Source organism: Cervus elaphus, chromosome 27, assembly GCF_910594005.1.
Source record: "Cervus elaphus chromosome 27, mCerEla1.1, whole genome shotgun sequence".
Classification (NCBI taxonomy): Eukaryota; Metazoa; Chordata; class Mammalia; order Artiodactyla; family Cervidae; genus Cervus; species Cervus elaphus.
The window spans coordinates 27,784,014-27,805,567 of record NC_057841.1 but is presented as its reverse complement, the minus strand read 5'-3'; the positions used below and the strand labels follow the sequence as shown (position 1 = coordinate 27,805,567).

At 36.9% G+C, this 21,554-nt stretch overlaps 1 protein-coding gene across 1 annotated transcript in view; it reads right to left on the bottom strand.

Moving 5' to 3' along the window:
• Positions 1–21,554, bottom strand: part of CCDC178 (coiled-coil domain containing 178) — a 369,784-nt gene that overhangs the window by 126,104 nt on the left and 222,126 nt on the right. The window lies entirely within an intron of this gene.

The following is a 21,554-nucleotide window of genomic DNA, read 5'->3' as shown; positions in this document are numbered from 1 at the left end:
TGCTTCCCATGACACTAACATCCTCCTTGGTTGTTAGTAGTTTTCTTTCTTGATGCAGGTGGGTTTGTGTTAAACATTGAGTCATCAGAGGCTATCTGATTTTGTTCCCCTCTTTCCCAGAACTCCATCCACAATGCCTTCGGAAGGATCCAGTCCTAAGGCGTCACCCAGCATTCTAGGAAACTTCCTCCAGTATTCTCTTCCCTTTTCCTTTTCTCAAGTCCCAGGGCTCAAGTAGAGAGAAGACATTTAGAAGCTTAGAATCCTATTTGCAAGAGGTTCAGAATGGTGGCACAAACAGAAAACATTCAAAACACAGAGAAGTGAAGAGTTAAAAAAGATGAGGAGCAAGGAACTCAATGTTTGTGGGGCACCCAGAGAAAGTCATTATTTGTTACTAGTATACCAGAATCCTCCTGCAATGCAGAAGACCTGGGTTCGATCTCTGGGTTGGGAAGATCCCCTGGAGGAGGGCATGGTAACCCACTCCAGTATTCTTGCCTGGAGAATCCCCATGGACAGAGGAGCCTGGCAGGCTACAGTCCATGGGGTCACAAAGAGATGGACACGACTGAGTGACAAAGCATATACCTTAGCTATGTGAAAACCTAAACCTGCTTCTGTGAGCAGTCGAGAACTATATAACGCTCCCCATGACTAAATAAATATATGTCAAATCTAACACAAACCCCTCAGTATGTACCTTCTGCCAACATTACCCACTGGAAAATTAAGCTCTGCTTATCATTTTAAATTAGATGTATGATTCAGTTTAGTTGTTGATTTCTGACACAGAAAATTTTCTTTGGCTGCTTCAAAAAAATGTGGAATTTATCAACAGCCTTAAGTATTTTCAAACCTGTAAATCTAGTAAATCATCTCATGAAAATTTATCCTAATCAAAAAACTTTATCTGTTGCAATGTTATTTATAAGAGTAAAAAGTTTTCAAAACACATAAATGCAGATTAATCATGATGATGATAATGATGATTAAATAACTAGATATAAAAATAACCATTGTGAAGCAATTAAAAATGTCTCTTTGGGAAAATTGCTATCCCATCAAACCTTTAGTATAAGTTGTTAAAAAAATATATTGCAGGATGAAAATGTGCACAGAGGAAATGTAATTCAGCAGAAAATTCCCTGTACAAATATTTCTATATTTACACACTAGAAGATTTATTAAGGTCAACAAACATATTTCTCATGAAAGCTTGGTATCCCTATTGATCCCTAACGATTAATGCTATGTCATAAGTGTTCTTCAAAAAGCCAAAATGATGAACTGAGAGCAATTTTAAGTGTTCTTGTCCTAATTCTGGAACAGTAACTTGAAACTTTAGACACTTCTATATAATAAACTCGCTTAAAATCACAAAATTATCCTTTGACAGGAGGACAAAGTATCTACAAATATTTTTCTTTGATGACGGTACCTTTGAAAAGGTGGTTATAATTCTTTTTGATATCTTAACACTAATGCTGAAATCTAATCCTCAAATGGTTAATTTGGAACTTTGATACATGTTCTACTAGAGGCATGAGAAGTAATCATTTTGAGGTTTTTGTTTGTTTGTTGTTTGATTTAACATAAATACAATTCTGATGTCTGAGATATTCTACCTTTCAACACATTTCCTTCAAGATCCAAATGGATATTATAAATATTGAATATAGAGGAGTCCTACAAAAGTTGTAGGATTTGTTTTAAACTTATTTAATGGAACTTAATTGGGGATGTATTTGTTACTTTATGCTTTGTTCATTGTGTAATGTACAGTTTTATTTTCAAATGCATATGCTTTCAATTTCTATATAACACCAGTTCTCATTGTTTTATATGCCATGACTAGAGTAGACACTGAGAAATCAAATTGTATAGTTATGCCAATGAATCTTCAAAACATTGTTATATCAGTCATGATATTTTACATTATCATTTTCCAGTAATGAATGTATAGAAGGATTTACCAATTCACTGCCTATTCCTGAAAGTCCGTGACCTTCAGATGTGCAATGAAGTTTAAGTTTTTTAATTTTAAATAATGATCTTCTGCTGACACTGAAAATGTTTTTATGTTTAACTGTGGTTCCACCTCACAACTCTGACTGGCTGAATATTAATCAATAGTATTATAACATGCAAATGAAACAAAGGGGGAATGATAATTATTGGTGGGTGTATGTCCAGAAGAAATAATGCTACCACTGCTGGAGTTGAACTAGTAGTGGAAGATATTAAATAAGGGCACAAAAGCTGGAGTTGGCAATATAATAAAAGGGTAAGAAGAAATGAGGAACTGATAACAGAAGTAGATGAGTTTTACATGCTTTTAAATTCAAATTCAGCTAAATCTTATCAGTTGAGCCTTTCTAGATTAGGTTTTTACAAAATGCACACTTAAAAAATTGTTTCTAAATCCATTAAAGAAAAATTTGATTGCAGTCTTTATAGGTTAAAATAACTGAACTCTGAGTTGATTTTCAATATTATTTTATTCCTTCATTCATTTATTTACTCTTTTTCATTCAGTTGCTTATTCCAAAGTTTTAATTTAGTACTATTGTACGCCGAGCTCTAAGATGTAATGGTGAACCTCAAGAATTTGAGGTCTTACAGGAAAGCTTTGCACTTAAAAATCACAGAAATATATAATTTTAATATGGAATTTATAAACTTTTGTGTTCTTTGTGTTTTCTGTATATGTTAAACACACCCCAAATGTCTAAATAAATATAACACTTTCTCAAAGCCAGATTTATTGGTATTTATTCAATTTCCATTAATAGTGATCATTAATATAATGAAAAATTGAAAATATGGCTTGATAAAGAGAAGAGAGGATGAACATCTGTTAATAGTTTCCAAATTGTCTAGAATTTAGGAAGTAAAATACTTAGCTTGAGGAGGGTTTATTCTCTTTTATCTCAAATTACTTGTTAAACTTTGATGTTTGGGGGGAGATATTCAGCTTATTATCCGAACATTTTATTAGGAAATAAAGATTAGATTTATAAAGTGTGAACAAAAATACTTATAAATTCCATGAGGAATGGCGCTTTCATTTTGTTCACCCATAAGCTATACTGTGCAAAGCAGAGCTGACATTAGTGGATACACAGGTTTCAACAGATGAATGAATGAGTGACTACACAGAATAGCAGGAAATACATGTATATATCACTTTAGAACCACACATTTTATTGGCCCACTTCTAGGAAGTTAGTTATTAGTTATTAGATGCTGTAACCATAATGAAGCACATTCATTTGTAGTATTTGATCCTATACCACTTGAGAGGTGAAGATTTTTAGCACTGAGTATTTGAACATTATTATAAGGATATACCACACTGTCCAGACTGAGCAAGAATTCTTTCTCTGGGTGCACTCTTGATGTTCATGAGGCACCCGAATGACTTGAAACAGTACAGAGTGCTATTTTTTTTTTTTTTTGATACCTCATTAAACTGTGGTCCTAAAAATACTGAGAAACCATTGCTAAAAAAAGACCTGGCTTTTTCTTTTGCTACCAAAAATGCTGAAAAATGAAGGTAGATTGAGATCCCAAGATAGCCAATATAGTAATTATACCTTTTTCCCACTTGACTTTTATTATTCTTTAAGCCATGTATTTCATCTTGGATTTTCCCTCAGTTTTCTCCATCTTTGGCTTCTTTTTCTCACTCTTCCCCTTCTCCTTTCCTTCTCAAACTGGGTCAGTAGGAAATAGGGAATTATAAGGAAAAATGAGTCCTTTTAGGACAAAGTATTGAGCATGTATCATCTATATCATGTATTTATGTTTCACCTAGTGATATATAGACAAGAAGGTAGAAATGAGGTTGCATTTGAATGTTAACTTATGAATTCCACACATAGTGGAACTGCTACTGCCCTAGCTATTAGATTTACAGATAGGGAAGGTCAGTCAATGAAAAGTCAGGTCAGGCAACTTGTATTTTCCAAAAATGGCCATAGAAATATTTTCATTTCCACATGTTCTCTTTGTCACTCCTCTCAAGAAGCACAGTTGATTTCTCTGTCCCTTGAACCTGGGTAGAGTTGTGGCTTCTCCAGCCAACAGAGTATGGTGGAAATGATGTGTGCCTTCCCAGGCTAGTTTATTTTTAAAAGTTAGATTAAAAAAAAAAAAAAGCATACAGTTTCTGCCTGGTTCTCTCTTTGGGGACATTTATGCTTGGACCAGCCATCATGTTGTGAGGAACCCAGGCCACAGGGAGAGGTTATGTGTAGGTGTTCCAGCAAGCAACCTAGCTCAGGTGTCAGGTGACAGCATCAACTGTGAGGGAGTGAATCATCTGAAGATGCAATGCAAGTCTTCAAGTCATCCAGCTGACAGTTCAGAATGTGTGAGGAGACAACATGGCCTGCCATGTCCTGTCCAAATTTCTGACACATAGACTCCTGTTGCATGAAGTCTGGGGGTACTTATTGTGCAACTACAACCGTCGAAACACCAGGCAAGGTTACAGACGTATCAAGTGGAGGATCTAAGCTTTGCATCCAGGCCGACTGGTTCCAAGCCCCACACTCTTCTCTATCCACTATACATGCTTCCTTCATAAACAGAAGCCAGCACTCTTTCCCCTTACACAGTGCTGCCTTTGTAAAACCTGATATTAAATAATCAAATCAAGTAACAGAAGTACCTTGTTCTGAGCCTATTTCCACCAATCTCTTTTCATAGATCTAGTTAACAAGTAACTTGTTGACATATTAATAGATCGATTGGGCTGCTGAAGGAAATTAGAACTTGGCCTCCTTGGTAGCTACAATTCATTGTAAGTTACTGTGGGCATGCTGGTTACCCATAACCAGCCTGGTGTTGTTTGCTCTATATTTGCACCATATTCCATGATGCAAGGCCAAGTGTCCAAGTGCACAGACCTTTACAGTTGGCGCCTGCACAACTCTGGACTACAGTGATTGCAGCAGAGTAATGCTACACTTTGAGAAATCTGGATGTTCAGCTAGACACACTTTGGAGAAAATCTAAATCCATTTGAACTATATATTTCTTTCTTGAGTCGGGGGGGCGGATTAACTTGTTTTTAATATAAAATGGACTAATGGCAAAGAAGATTATAAGGAAACAAAATAACCTGATCTAAATATTCTAGAGAGATGGATATGACCCAAATATTTGCATGGTATATGTATGTACAGAAACCTACATCATATTTACAAACATTTTAGTGTTAGTAACATAGTTCTAGTGTCTATGACTAGTACTCTTGCCTGGAAAATCCCATGGATGGAGGAGCCTGGTAGGCTGCAGTCCATGGGGTCGCTAAGAGTCGGGCATGACTGAGCGACTTCACTTTCACTTTTCACTTTCATGCATTGGGGAAGGAAATGGCAACCCACTCCAGTGTTCTTGCCTGGAGAATCCCAGGGACAGAGGAGCCTAGTGGGCTGCCATCTCTGGGGTCGCACAGAGTCGGGCACGACTGAAGCGACTTAGCAGCAGCAGCAGCAGCAGTGTCTATGACTAAATTTATCACGTCATTGATACCCTTCAGTTCAGTTCAGTCGCTCAGTCCTGTCCGACTCTTTGCAACCCCATGAGTCGTAGCACACCAGGCCTCCCTGTCCATCACCAACTCCCTGAGTTTACTCAAACTCATGTCCATCGAGTCAGTGACGCCATCCAGTCATTTCATCCTCTGTTGTCCCCTTCTCCTCCTGCCCCCAATCCCTCCCAGCATCAGGGTCTCTTACAATGAGTCAACTCTTCGCATGAGGTGGCCAAAGTACTGGAGTTTCAGCTTCAGCATCAGTCCTTCCAATGAACACCCAGGACTGATCTCCTTTAGGATGGACTGATTGGGTCTCCTTGCAGTCCAAGGGACTCTCAAGAATCGATACCCTTAGTTACTCTTAATTCAGGCTTTTGGATCCAGGTCACCAGGCAGAGGGAGGGGCTAGGTCCTTCTCTCAATTATGCATTCATTGTAAGAGAGTTGTCATCTTTTGACCAAATTTTAATTCTGTCTGATGATAATGTGCCTATGTGTGGTGGACTCAGATGATATTTTCTGATGATCTGCTTGTCATCTCCTGATTCTTGGTTGTTAACAGTTTTCTGAAGACAGCTCCTTACTTTTTTGCATCTTGCCAGCACTCTGATGGCTGCTGTTGCCATGTCTGCATCCTGACACAGACGCCACACTCGCTTTAGTCCTGTGGTTGGAAAGAACAGACCTCCTGCCAGAACCACTAGAAAGCAAAAGTTGTATTGCTGATATTTATTGTTCAGTATTACTCTAGAGCAGCCTCACTTTTAGCTTTCATTCATTTATTCATTTGTTCTTTAAATCATTTGTTTAGCAAACCCAGGCAAGAATACTGGAGTGGGTAACAATTCCCTTCTCCAGGGGGTCTTCCCAATCTAGTCAAAGCTATGGTTTTTTCTGTAGTCATGTGTGGATGTGAGAGTTGGACTATAAAGAAGGTTGAACACCAAAGTATTGATGTTTTTGAACTGTGGTGTTGGAGAAGACTCTTCAGAGTCCCTTGGACTGCAAGGATATCCAACCAGTTCAATCCTAAAAGAAATCAGTCCTGAATATGCATTGGAAAGACTGATGCTGAAGCTGAAACTCCAATCCTTTGGTCACCTGATGAGAAGAACTGACTCATTGGAAAAGACCCTGATGCTGGGAAAGATTGAAGGCAGGAAGAGAAGGGGACGAAAGAGGATGAGATGGATGGATGGCATCACCGACTCTATGGACATGAGTTTGCGCAGCTCCAGAAGCTGGTAATGGACAGGGAAGCCTGGCGTGCTGCAGTCCACGGGGTCGCAAGAGTCAGAAACGACTGAGCAACTGAACTGAAGTGAACTGAACTGAACAGGCTAGACTGGGAGGAGGCAGAGTGTAAACAGATCTATTTGAGGTTATTTCTTGAAGAACTCCAAATTGATTCTAGCAGGTGGGGAAACTGGGGTCAGAAAAGGCTTCATAGAAGAAATCATCAGTGACTTGAATCTAAGAACAACCATTTTATTGGGCAGGGATCTAAGCTGTCCTGCCATGTGGGTCAACTCATATTTGAGCAAAATTGGATGAATCCATTGAGAACATTGGATGACAGTCCAATGGAATTGGAATCCAATCCATTCAACAATTGGATGAATCCATTTACTCCTTTAGGACTATTTGATTTATTGTTTCCTACGACTTGTGAATGAGGCTCTCATAGACTGTGTTAAATGTTCTGTTATCTCTTGACTTTAAAATATTACTATGTAAGAAATAAAATATATTTTTCTATATGTATATTTCCTATATATTTAATGCATCATTGAATCACAGCATCATACATAACTGTTCATTCCAAGCACCAATATTTCAGTAGTATGTGATCCTGTTCAGATGCTCATGCCTTACACCACTAATATCTCACCATTGAATCTCCATGGTTCCCACATTTGCTTCTGGCACATCTCCGCCAGTTTAGGGCACTGGATTGGTAGTTTTGCATGCAGTGATCTTTTGATGTGACTAAGTCAGGAATCAGTACTGATTCATAGAAAGTGCAGGGGACATACTTTAGAATAAATGAGACATGGAGGTTTCAAGTCTCTCTGTGAACACCACTGCTTTGAACGCGTTCCCTTTGATTTCTGAGAATTAGCCTGGTGAACACAAATGCTTAAAATACATGTCAGTTCTCTAAAAACAGAACATACCTGGAGAAAATGCCTACTTCTCAGGTGCCTCACCTACTGTGTGCATAGAGGCATTATTGTATCACTGCTTCCTTAAAAATCTATACACCGATTACTACAGAAAACGAGAGCTCTCCCCAGTGTTTCCAAGGAACAAGTCTGTGAGAATGATATGTGTCGATACCCTGAAGCCTCAGAGGAGCACAAACTGTTTTAACTCTCCCAGGACCCACTTCCTTGTCTGCGCTGCCATGGAAACCAGTCTCTTGTCCGACTCGAGTTCTCAGATAATTAGTCTTGAACATTCTTGATTTTTAAATGAATAAATCAGTCCCCTGCATCAGGATTGTTACATACCTCAAACTCTGCATATTACTCTGTTTGACAAAATGCTCTCTATTCACTAATTTCTTTAAAAACACCTATCGAGCAACTGGTGTACACAAAATACCATGGAAGGAAGGGGAAGGTGAGAGGTCAAAGTACCTTTAGGACCCGGTTTGATAAAAGCCTGCCATGTGCCAGCAGACCAGTCAAACTGTCACCACTAAACCCCAGCAGAAAGTTTCCTCAGCTCCCCCACCCCAGCACAGGTGACCACACACTGGATTCCATGTCTGAGCTCCCTGATTGGCTGACACATTTAGCTACCGCTGAGTCACTCAACCGTTTACTAATGGATACTACAACATTACTTCTCAGAACTCAGAGAACATCCATTGGGAATTTATGAGTATTTTGTGTTAGCTTAGCTCTTCCTTATTATGATTTGACTCTGTTCAGTGTATATATTTGACCAGGAATTATTGACACCAGCCTGAAAAAAATACACAATTTCAGGGCCGAAGGAGCTTGCAATCAGATAGGGGAATTGAGGCATTCACAAAGCTAACTACATTAGAATACATTAAACATGAAGAAGGATGGAAGACGTATCCAAATAATGAGACTAATTCCATGAAAGAGCAGTCCAGTGAAAACGAGGAGCAAAGCTTGAAGCAAGAGTCAGTTTTTGAATAGATTCTGAAGATATTTCATATACAGGAGACTCTATATGCTCTTTCAGGGAAAAATCTGGCTGAGAAACACAGATGCTTGTTAAATATTATAAAGCACCTGATTAATATGGGTGCAGGTGCACGCATGCGCACACGTGCGTGTGTGTGTGTGTGTGTGTGTGTGTGTGTTTTAAAAAGGAACATTTATCGCCATGTTGGCTGTAGCTTTTCTCCTATAACTATTCAATGACTTTAGGGATCGCTAAGTACAAACACCACTTATATTAGCTATTAAATTTATATTTGCTCCAGTTTCATCATATTAGTCTCCTCAAAATATATGGTATAACTGATTTATGAAACAAATTATATAACATGAAAAAGAAAGTAAAAATCAGTGTCATGTAGTTTATATCCCAATACAGTTTTCCAAGTTAAAATACATGATTTAAACAAATACATGACATGTATGCCCTCAGTAAGTGATAATCACAATACTAATCATCTCCTTAAATTTATTTTTACTTTATTAAAAAGACTTTAAAAATTTAATCCTGAATATATATGAATTTAACAATGTGTCCTCTAATATTGTTTAAGATTGTTAAACAGAAACGTATTTGCAAAGTTTCCTTTTTAAACATCCCTACACATTATCATAATTTAATTCCATTTCAAGCGTCAATATTTTAAAATATGCTTTTAACATCTCCTACCCTTTTCACCATTTCATGTGAAAGGCTGAACAACTTCCTCTTCATGTGCACCTCCTGATGTGAACGGTTTAAGATTTAGAAAGGTTTTCTATTTACTCACATTTTAATGATATACATTTCTACTTCACTAGTGGAAAAGGCTGATCAGTCCCAGAAAGGTCAGTTACCACTAAATAGACCCTTTCTTTATGTAATTACAAAGAATAAAATCTCTGTGCTGATGGCACTGCACATGGAGCGGGTGATGCAGAGAATTAATGTGCGGCCTTGTTGGCCCATGGGATACAGATTCCAATACAATAACCACAACTTATTCTAATTATGCAGCTTTAAAAGGTCATCAGCAAAAAGAGTTAAGGGATTATCAACTAACTTTATCATAAAGTAATAACGTAATACATAAAGGCAGAAACTATAAGAACAGTACCTTGAAACTTTATTACAAATGAGAGAAAGACTGATCTAAGAGGTTCCAGGACATATATTATGGCATAAATTAAGTCAACTCATTGAGAAATTAAAATACATGATATTTCATACATTCCTAGTGACATAGTCAGGTGATATGATATCACCTGACATTTGTAGAAAATGTTCAATTTTGAAAGTCCTTTTTATTTTCAATGCCAAGTTCTTTGTCAATCCATGTTATGGTACAAATTCTGGTAGAATTTAAATATTTCTTTTAAAAATCCAGTTGTCATAAAATAATGCATGCTGATTATATTACACACAAATAATAGAAAGGTACATGAAGTAGAAAATTAAAGCTCCTCTTTGCAATAAGCACAGACATTTTTATACCCCAGAGACAGTATTAACAATTTGGTGCAAGTCCTTAAGGAATAAAAATTAAAAAAAAAAAAATCTTACATTGACAATGAGGAAATGGAGGCAAGAAAAGTCAGTTTCTTACGCAAGGTCACACAAGAAGAAAGTATGATTTCAGCCCAACTCCCGCTCTGGGACTGCCTCACTTCTTAATCGTCAATGTCAATTATAGGGCCCTTAAGATTTTAGATTCATATGTGTAAATGGTCTGATTTCTTATTTATTTATTCTGGTGGTGGCGGGTCTTCTCTGCTGCCTGTGGGCTTCCTCCACTTGAGGAGAGCGTGGCTTACTCTTTGCTGCGGTGCCCAGGCTCCTTGCTGCGGTGGCTTCTCCTACGGAGCGCAGGCTCTAGGCGCCCATGCTCTGAACTTGCTGCCCGAGGGCTCCAGGGTGCGGTCTCAGTAGTTCTGGCACTTGGGCTTAGTTCCTCGGCAGCATGTGGGATCTTCCCGGATCAGGGACTGAATGCGTGTCCCTTGCACTGCAAGGCAGATTCTTAACCACTGGACCACTAGGGAAGCCCTCTAATTTCTGACAACTCTATAGAATTACATCAGTCTTTCAAAATAAACTAGACGCTCACAGAGAAAAGGGTCATTTAAAAATATATATATAACTCAGGGTCTTTTCCTTGGGAATACAGGGTCAGAAAACATTAGGACTATTGATGCAGAGTTGCTAAATATAAGAAATACGGCAATAAGTGCAGTATAATAAAATATCCTATGGATAGAATTATCATCAATGCTTTTTCTCTTTTGTCCCTCTCAGATATTCACTTTACTGAGAAAGAAAAATCATGAGCATCTCTAACCACCTGATGTGGTCCACATTGGGGCACTGTCCAAACCTTGCAAAGATTCTCGAATATAAAGAGGATTTTGAACACTGAAGGCAATTTTCTAAAAAGGCTCACTCATACTGAGTTGTGTCTACTTCCCCCAAGTAAATGCATTCCAGTATGGGAAAAATCATATGCTGAAACAGGGATCATGAAACTATAGCCAAATCAAGCCCACTGCCTGCTTTTATAAATAAACGTTATTGGAGCGCCATCACATTCATTCATTTATACGTTGTTTATGGCTGCTTCTTCACTGCACTGGCAGAATTAAGTACCTGTAATACAGACTAAGTGGACCCTAAAGCTTAAACTATGCACTTTCCCTTTACACAAAAATATTTACTGACCCCTGCTTTAGACCTTAGATTAACATATGTGTTAGTTACCCAGTTGTGTGAATTTTTGTGACCCCATGGACTGTAGTCCTCCAGGCTCCTCATCCATGGAATTCTTCAGGCCAGAATACTGGAGTGGGTTGCCATTTCCTTCTCCAGGGAATCTTCCCAACCCAAGGATTAAATCCTGCATTGCAGGCAGGTTCTTTACTGTCTGAGCCCAGGGAAGCCCAAATTACTGCGTAAGTGTCATGCAAAACAAAGTTCCAATTTAGACCTCTCACTCAAGATCTACTTAGGCTATACTTATGACCACGCATAGAGAAAGACTGCTGACAACCATTTTCTTTATTTTTCCAGCAGAGGCACATACTAAGGAGACAGCCAATTAATAGTTCAAATATGTCTCCAAGTCCTTAAAAAATAATGAGATGCTCGTAAGCTTTTAAAGTACTCTCAAAACAGAGCAACTTTGTAGAGAGTTGTCAGATCTACTGGGATATCATAAACAATGCCAAGATTTATTTACCCTACCCTTTCTTTCATTAAATGTGGTTTGTGCAGCTCTTGCATTATAGGAAGCTAGAGGTCTGTTAATTTTTCCACTCTTGCAACTTCTGTTTTGGGAGTCCGGATTAACTTCATGTTGCCAAGTGGAAGTTTAATTTTGCAGGAGACATTCTTTTTGCAGAATGGCTAAGTAAAACGTGGTAGGCACTTACCATGAAAGACTGTAAGGTGATTAAAAGAAATGCACTAGATACACAACATCGCAACACAGTGCTCTTTAAACTATGGTGCTAAATGAAGAAGACACAGAATGATAAATATTGCATAACTCAGCACATGAGGGAAAGTACTAATGGGAGAGAGAAACAAGAATTAGGAATTAAGAGTGGAGAGACAAAACAAATGAAGGGTTAATACTTTGAGTGAGTATGAGTTGCCCAGTTGTGTCTGACTCTTTGTGACCCCATGGACGGTAGCCCACCAGGCTCCTCTGTCCACGGAATTTTCCAGGCAAGAATACTGGAGTGGGTTGCCGTTTCCTTCTCCAGTTTAAAAATTTGTTTATGTCACAAAATGGGCTTTGATATCTCCCTCTCACAACATGATAGTGCTGCTTAAACTGGAACTGGCACCCAGCTCCCAAGACTGATTTCTTACGAGGAATGAAGCTAGCTAGCATGCCCCTGGCTGCCATGCAGCTGGCATGCCATGTAAATTCTATAGTCAGCAATGACATTCTTAAATGATTAAGTGTTTGCATTCTTATATCTTCCAGGTTTTTCCAGGGGGTTAATGAAAAACCCTTAAAATAAGATAAATCAAACATTGAACAACTCTGAAAATAACACCTCTGAAACAATAGCTTCCCCATGGGCCACAATCCTAAGATTTATTCTACATATGATCTAATAATGGCCTAAGTAAATAAGAAACCTGTCAGGGACTTCCCTGGTTGTCCAGTGGTCAGGACTTCACCTTCCAACGAAGGGGATGGGGTTCGATTCCTGGTCAGGGAGCTAGGATCCCAAATGCGTCACAGTCAAAAAACTAGAATGTAAACAACAGAAGCAAACTAAAACAAATTCAATAAAGACTTTAAAAAATGGTCCACACACGCAAAAATCTTTAAAAATATAGTTAAAAAAAGAAATCTATCATAATTATGTGCCAAATTCATGGTTGTTTCTCTCTATGCCTTCTTTTCCTCTTGTTTTTTCTTTTCCTTGACTTATTTATTCCTCTTGTCTTCTTTTTTGCTTCCTGCTTGTTAGTGTTGTCAAGCATGAATTCATTCAACTAAAGTCTTCCCATTAGCACATTTTTCCCTGAAAACACCATCTCTCCTTTTCATCATTTCCTCAACCTACTATTCTTTCCAGGCCACTTCTTTCTTTCTACAACATGGGATGGAAATAGAAGTGTCTCAAAAAAGAAAAACAAGATGTACCTTCCCACTGTGTGATAAGTTTGTGTCAGTAAATTATAAGACAAATACAATTATATTCTTATAAGCACAGGGATACACATAAATAGTTTTATATTTTGAAACATTTGACAGATGTGATAAAAAGCAAGAGAATGAAAAAAGGTAGAACTAGCTGGAACCTCTTCAGGAGAGGTGTTATACAGAGAAGCAACAAACCTGGCATTTATAATAAAGTGTTTGTTACTGGGAAATAATTCTTAGTTCATTAATAGTAAATACTTTGTATATATCCTATTATGTGGTAAAGATTAGAATTTTCAACTTTTCTTGGAAAACTGGTACTGGATAAGGCACTGTCAATATAATAATAACATATAATACTATACTATAATATGTATATCTCTGTCACTGCAATCAATATGTTTTATGATAGTTAAATATCTGTGTATTAATTTCCTGTCTTCTATGAACTTTTTGTGCCTTATTTAATTTTTGCCCCAGTTCTTGGTACATGGTAGTCTCTCAGTAAACATTACTGAATGAATGAATAAATGAGATGGCATAATACTCATGCAGTGTTGGACACAGAGGTATCTACGCAGAAAAAAAAAAAAAGGTGAACTGAACATGAATGGTGCTTATTTTCATTAAAGTATCTATTTCTGCCAACTATTCTTATAAGAGTGGACTTTTCAGAGTATTATCCATGGATGGCATTTTATGTGTTTTTAATTCTGTAGAGGAATATTTCACAATTAATTTTTACAACATAAAAATATAGGATATTACCCATTTACATATTAACTGAGAAAAATAAATAAGGTTTCCAGTTCTTTAAATTCTAGTTTGCAAAAGCATTTCACTGTATAATCTCTCTGTGTTGTATTCCAGGTTACTTGTAGGTTTTCTTTGGAAGACTAACAGAAATCTAAACAACCTGCTTTGGTGCCTTCATACACTTTGCTAAGCTGTGTTCTCACAACTCAGGAGATTAAAATTAAAAAAAAAGTAGTATGACAGTTTCGCACGAAATAACCACAGTTGATTTTTTTAAATTACAGAGAATCTTCACGGTTGCAGACGGGTATTTGCACTTTTCAAAAACTGAACAGCAGTAAATAAGAAGAAAAGCAGCATTCAGATTACCTTACCCCAAACTGTTTCCAAAAAAGCAATAATAAATTTCCTGTGTATTTCAATGACTTAAATATGAAAAAGTGATACTTGTTGTAAAGCAAAACAACACTTTATATACTGGTCTCTTCCCATGACACAGGCTAAGCTATTCAGTTTTGTAGGATTCACCCTTACTTTGTCCTAGGTCATAATAAAGGCCATTCCCTAATCCTATACACTTGCCAATGTGAGATGAATTTTTCCTCCTCATCAAAGTTTCACTTTTTCAGTTTTTTTCTTTTTTTCCAAAAAAGGAAAGGAAGAAAAGAAGAAAGGAAAAGTAAGCCTCCTGGAATCAGATGCTACACTCACTTCAGAAACCTTCAGTGTCAACCAGTTTTTACCTTTCTCTGATCTTAGAGTAATGAATGACCTGAAAGTAGTTCTTATGGGGACACCTGTTCATACAACTAGGCACTGAAATCTGGATCCACCCAAATGGAGAAATGGGCTTCCCTGGTGACTCAAATGGTAAAGAATCCACCTCCAATGCAGGAGGCCTGGGTTCAATCCCTGGGTTGGGAAGATCCCTGGAGAAGGGAATGGCTACCCACTCCAGTATTCTTGCCTGGAGAATCCCATGGACAGAGGAGCCTGGTGGGCTACAGCCATGAGGTCGCAAAGAGTCGGACACGACTGAGTGACTTCACTTTCACTTTTCAAATGGAGAAACTCATGAGCTTGATTTTGAATAAAATGATATTCATGAAAGTTTTCTGAATTCCATGCGGGCCATCCATTCTTCCAGTCATCTGTGATCAAGTCAGTCCTTCAGGAGGTGTGTCCTTGGGGGTTAATGGATAACTATTTACAGCTCCAATCCTGGAAACCGATGAATACTTTGAATATGCTACTCCTCCTGGCAGAGGGGACTCTGCAGATGTAACTAAGGACACAGATCTTGAGATGAAAAGATGACTCTGGATTATATCAGCTGGGGCTGTCTTATCACATGGATTCTTATAAGTGGAGAATCTTTCCTGGCTGAAGTTCAGAGGACGTGAAGGGAGAAGCAGAAGATGAAGTGAAAGAGAGACTTGAGATCCATCTCCTTTCCCCTTGTGAAGATGTAAGAAGGAGGCTATAATCCAAGAAGTGCTTACAGCCTCTAGGAGGTGGGGATGGCCCTCTGCCCACAGCCAGAAAGAAACAGGCATGAAGTTCCCACAACCGCAAGGAACTGAGCCCTGCCAACAATCTGATACAGATGCCTCCAGAAGAGAATGAGGCCCTGCCAATGATTTGATTTTGATCCAGTGAGACTCTCATAAGACTTCCAACATGTAGAACTTGTGAACTTGATTTTGAATAAAATGATATTCATGGAAGCTTTCTGAATTCCACGCAGGCTATCCATTCTTTCAGTCCTTCAGAAGATGTGTCCTTGGGGGTTAACAGATAACTAATACTTACCATTATTTTAAGCTTCTAAATTTACAGTTATTTATTATGTTCATGTGTGTTGAGTCATGTCCAACTCTCTGCGGACACAAGACAATAGCCTGCCAGGTTCCTCTGTCCATGGAATTTTCCAGGCAAGAATACTAGGGTGGGTTGCCATTTCATACTCCAGGGAATCTTCATGACTCAGGGATTGAACTCACATCTCCTGCATCCCCTGCATCTCCTGCACTGACAGACAGATTCTTTACCATTGTGCTACCTGGGAAGCTTATTTATTTTGGCAGAAATATTACGTTATTATGTTGCATAAAAACTAACAGGTTAATGATGGGAAATCAAACACTGCAGTTTCTTTTCAACAAGTTCATTAATAAATAAAATTTAGAAACTATTAAATAATTCACTTATCTTGTATAAAACATTTGCTTTCTATCAATATATAAAGTAACATAGCATGTCAATAACAACTGAAAAATTATTTGTAAACATGCCATAAACTATGCCATGAGCTCCCAACTAAATTTATGTTAGCTGTAACAGATAGATAAAATCATCATCTGTATTTTGAAACAAATTTATTGATTCACTTGATAATTTTTCAGTTATATTTTAAAGTTCTATTATTATATTAGTGAGAAAATTTCGATAGATTTTTATTCTTCAAGATTAAAAATAAACTTGATTATATTATAAAAGTTCAATTCTAAGTACAAAAGTCTTTCTAGTTAATAATTTTTAAATGATAACGTGTCTGATGATAGCTGATTATGCAAATGTTTTTTTAAAAATGTATGTTTTGAAAAATTCTGGCTGAATTATTAAGAATTATATATATACATATGTATACATATAGGTGTATATATGTAGGTACATATATATATATATACATTCATATATATTAATGTATGTATATATCCCTTCTGTTAAAAACATTTTGTCCTAGGGAAAACTATAAAAAACAAAACAAAAACACAGCAAATAAAAAAGACACCCCTGTCTGTTATCAAGGACTTATGTTTTATTTTCTTTTTATTCTTCATGCTGTTCTGGGCTATTTCTGCACATTAATTTCTGAGTTGTAAGTTAGTGTACTAATGGCACTATTGTGGGTTTGTTCTTCATTACAGTGGGGGCCAGGTCCAGTTTGCCCCCTCTTTCCAACTACACTTTCCTCAGTGTAGTTACCACAAATGATCCAAATATGGCAATTGATAGAACACCCACATTATAACTTTTGACAGGCTAAGACATTGTTGGGTGAGTAACTTTTTAAACTTCCAGGAATATTAACCAACTATTGCAAATCTAAAGACTGCTGGGTTTCTGAGATAATTATACTATTTTATACCTATATACATGATACAAGTAGAATACATTTTTCAAAGCTGCTAAAATACCTGAAAAATAAAATGTTTAAAGGAATTTTATTGTACACTTTCAAATTCAGAATGTACATTCAATATTCACCTTAATTCTATATTGTGAAAAAAATGGAAAAAATTTACAATTGGCATATATTCCTTATAAAATTGCTGTGGCAAATGTGTTTTCTATTCATTAAAATCTATATTAATTCTATTGGTTTGTTCTAAAATTTTTATTTCTGCAGTACAACACACATATATAACTATATAAGAATTGATACATTTTTACAAGTGAATACCCCTATATAACCACCACTTAGATGAAAATATAGAAAAAATAAAACCAGTCAATCCTAAAGGAAATCACTGGAAGGACTGATGCTGAAGCTGAAGCTCCAATACTTGGCCACTTGATGCAAACAGCCAACTCACTGGAAAGACCCTGAGGCTGGGAAAGACTGAAGGCAAAAGAAGCGAGTGGCAGAGGATGAAGTGGTTGGATGGGATCACCAACTCAATGGACACGCACTTGGGCAAACTTTGGGCGACAGTGAAGAACAGGGAGGCCTGGCATGCTGCAGTCCGTGGGGTTGCAAAGAGTCAGACATGACTTACTTATCGAACAACAGCAACCCTCTCATCAGAAGATTCTTTCAAGTCCATCACCAGTCAAAAACAAACACACCGAACATACAAGTTTTGCGGACTTTTTATCTTCATATAGATATAATTCCAAACTATATATTCTCTTGAGTCTGGCATATTTTGCTCAATATTGATTTTGTTGGATTTATTCATATTATTGTTGTGGCAACACTTCACTTGCTATATTGCTCCATTTTATGAATAAACTGCAACTTATTCATTATTCTACTGTTAACAAATTTTTGTGGTGGAACCATTATGAATAAAGCTGTTATTAACATACTTTACAAAAGTATTAACATATTTTGGTGCATGTGTGTACTAATTCCTGACATTTAGAAGTGGAATTATATATGCTTTATGTTAAATTCTACTTGAGAATGTCAATATTTTAAAAATACACAAATTTACCTTCCCATCTGATCTACTTGAGAGTTCCCATCGGTCTACATTTTTATCCATACTTTCAAATGTTAACCCTTTAGAAAAGTATGTAGAAATGAGTCATGGTGGTTTTAATTTGCATTTCTATGATTATTCTTTTGAATGCCTTTTCATTTTTATTGCTCAATTGCATAGTCCCTGTTGTGAAGCTATTTTCTTTTGCCAATTTTTCTTTATTAGGTTGCCTGAGTTTATTATTTTGTTAGGAATTCCTCCTTTTTATGGATGAGAGTACTTTGCTGGATATATGTATCATAGGTATGCTTTTGCCTAAGCTGTGGCTTGTCTTTTCATTTTTTAATACTGTCATTTGATGAATGGAAGTTCCTAATAGTAGAATTTATGAACTTTTTCTTTCATGGTTTTTCTTGTGTCCTATTTAAAGCAACTCTACTCAATGAGTAAAGAACCTGCTTGCAACTCAGGAGACACCGGAGATACAGGTTTGATTCCTGGGTTGGGAAGATTCCCTGGAAGGAGGGCACAGCAACCCACTCCAGTATTCTTGCCTGGAGAATCCCATGAACAGAGAAGCCTGGTGGGCTACAGTCCATACATTGTAAAGAGTCATTGGACACAACTGAAGCAATTGAGCACACTGACAATACTAGTATAACTCAGGTGTTCTTGTGTTTGGGGCTTCCCTGATGGCTCAGATGCTAAGAGTTTGATCCCTCAGTCAGGAAGATCTCCTAGAGAAGGAAATGGATACCTACTCCAGTATTCTTATCTGGAAAATTCCATGGAGAGAGGAGTCTGGCGGGCTATAGTCCATGGGTTGCAAAGGGTAGGATGCAACTGAGTGACTAACACTTTGACTTTCTCATATGTTTTTCTCTAAAAGCTTTATATAACTTCCACATTTACATCCATAAGACAGGTGGAATTGATCTGTGTATATGTTGTGAAATAAAAGGTCAAGGTTCTTTTTTCTTTTTTACTATTGATATCCGATTGATTATGCATCATTTATTTTTGATTCAGCACCAATTATTTCCCAATACTATTTTCACACTATTTCGGGGGCAGCATCTTAAAAATCAGGAGGCCATGACTGCATTTTTAGTGGTTTTTAGGAACCTCTGTTCCTCTTATTTTTCTCTTATAGATCTACTAATAGCACACTTTCTTAATTCTGTGACCTCGTTGTAAATCTGGATACCAGGTAGGATGATTCCCCTACTTTGGCCCTCTTCAAGTCTGTCTTCACTACACTTGACTCTGCATTTCCTTATACTTACTTATTCCTTATAAAATACTCATGCATCAACTTCCAAAAATTCCATTTAAGTTTTTAATTTTGATTCCAATACATGTATAAGTCAACTTGGGAGAGAATTCACATTCTTCAAAATATTGAATGTCCAATTCATAAACTTAGTAGATCATTCCATATATTTAGAAATTTGATTTCTGTTGAAAATGTTTTGCAGCTTTCTGTGGAGACTGCTTATACATCTTATGGTTGATATATACCTAGGCATTTGATGTTTAGTTGTTCAATTATAAATAGTATCCACTTAACGATTTCATTTGTGGCCACTTTATAGAAATACAATGAATTTTTATTTATTCTATATCCACTGACTCATTCAAATTAAAAAAATTCTAGTAGTTTGTCTCCAGAGTCATTTGAACTTTCTATGAACAAATAATGTTTTTCAATAACTGCAGCTTCTAAAGCCATCTTTTATCATGTTAAGGAAGGTACTTTCTTTTTCTAGTTTTCTGAAAGGTATCATGAATGTCTTTTGAATTTCACAAAAGCCTTTTTCTATATCTATTGATATTACTTAACCCTTTTTGTTAATGTAATAAGTTGTATTGATATTTTAAGACTGAAAATTAAATTGTTTGTTTTGATTTGGGGTAGATCAAATATTCCCCAACCCAATTTTGCATGTTAGTAATTATCTTTTCACATTCTATTTTCTTCCATGGGTTACTTTTTAAAAGTAACTATTTATTTAAGCACAGTTAATATGAGAATGGCAGTAAGATATAATGGACATAACAGGTCAAAATCTATTGTGTACTACCTGTGTATTATGAGTATCCCTCATTTATGAGAATAATACCCTGCCTGCCTTACATAGTGGATATAAAGATTAAAAAACTGATAGAAGTAAAAATGCATAGTAAACTACAAAGAATGACTATTAACATATAGGTCAAATGATTAATGACTATACTACAGTTCACCATTGTTCTGTTTAATAAAATAATAATGAGATACGTAACTTGAATCTTCTTCCCTACTGCTTTTTTTTTCTTAAACATTAAAGCAAGCTTTGTCTACTGATTTTTTCCCCAAAGCTACACAAATTGACCAAAACTGACGAAAGAGAAAGTTATGAATTGTAAAATCTTTATCAAACTGATAAACTATTTACTCTGCTTTCACAAATTTATAAATTACATATCAAAAATTAAAGTGGAAGAAGCCTGGTCCTCCTTATATTTTGATAAGAAAAATAATCACTATCTTTATATGGCTTTAGTCTAAATATAGCTTCCATAGTGAACTCTCTGGCTTAAACACATTCAGATCAATACAAGCACAGTCTGTTTCTTCCCAGTTTTCCGAAGAAGGAAAACAAACTGCTAACCAAATTCTCTGCCCAACATTGTTAGATAATGTTGTATGTTAAATTTCTTATTTTCAATGTTTGTGCTACCAAAGATGAAAGAATGAATGAAATTAAATTCAGCAGAGAAGGTAGATGGTGGTATCCAATTTAAGCCTGCTAATTATATTCATGGGCTTCCCAGGTGGCTCAATGGTAAAGAATCTGCCTGCCAAGCAGGAGATATGGGTTCGATCCCTGGGTCTGGAAGATCCCTAGGAGAAGGAAATGGCAACCCACTCTGGTATTCTTGCCTGGGAAATCCCATGGACAGAGGAGCCTGGTGGGCTACAGTCCATGGGGGTTTCAAAGAGTGGGACATGACTGAGAGACTAAGCAGCAACAATTATACTCAGAAGTTAGGTTGCCCGTGAAAAAATTAATTTCTCTTTGAAGTTTTCTTCCTTCTCTTTTCCAGCTGTATAGCTTCCTGCTCATTTATGAGGTAGCCTGGTGATGGGATTTGGGGATAGATTATGTTTTCCTAAAAGGTAAAGTGAAAACACCCAGCAGGAGGAGAGCACTAG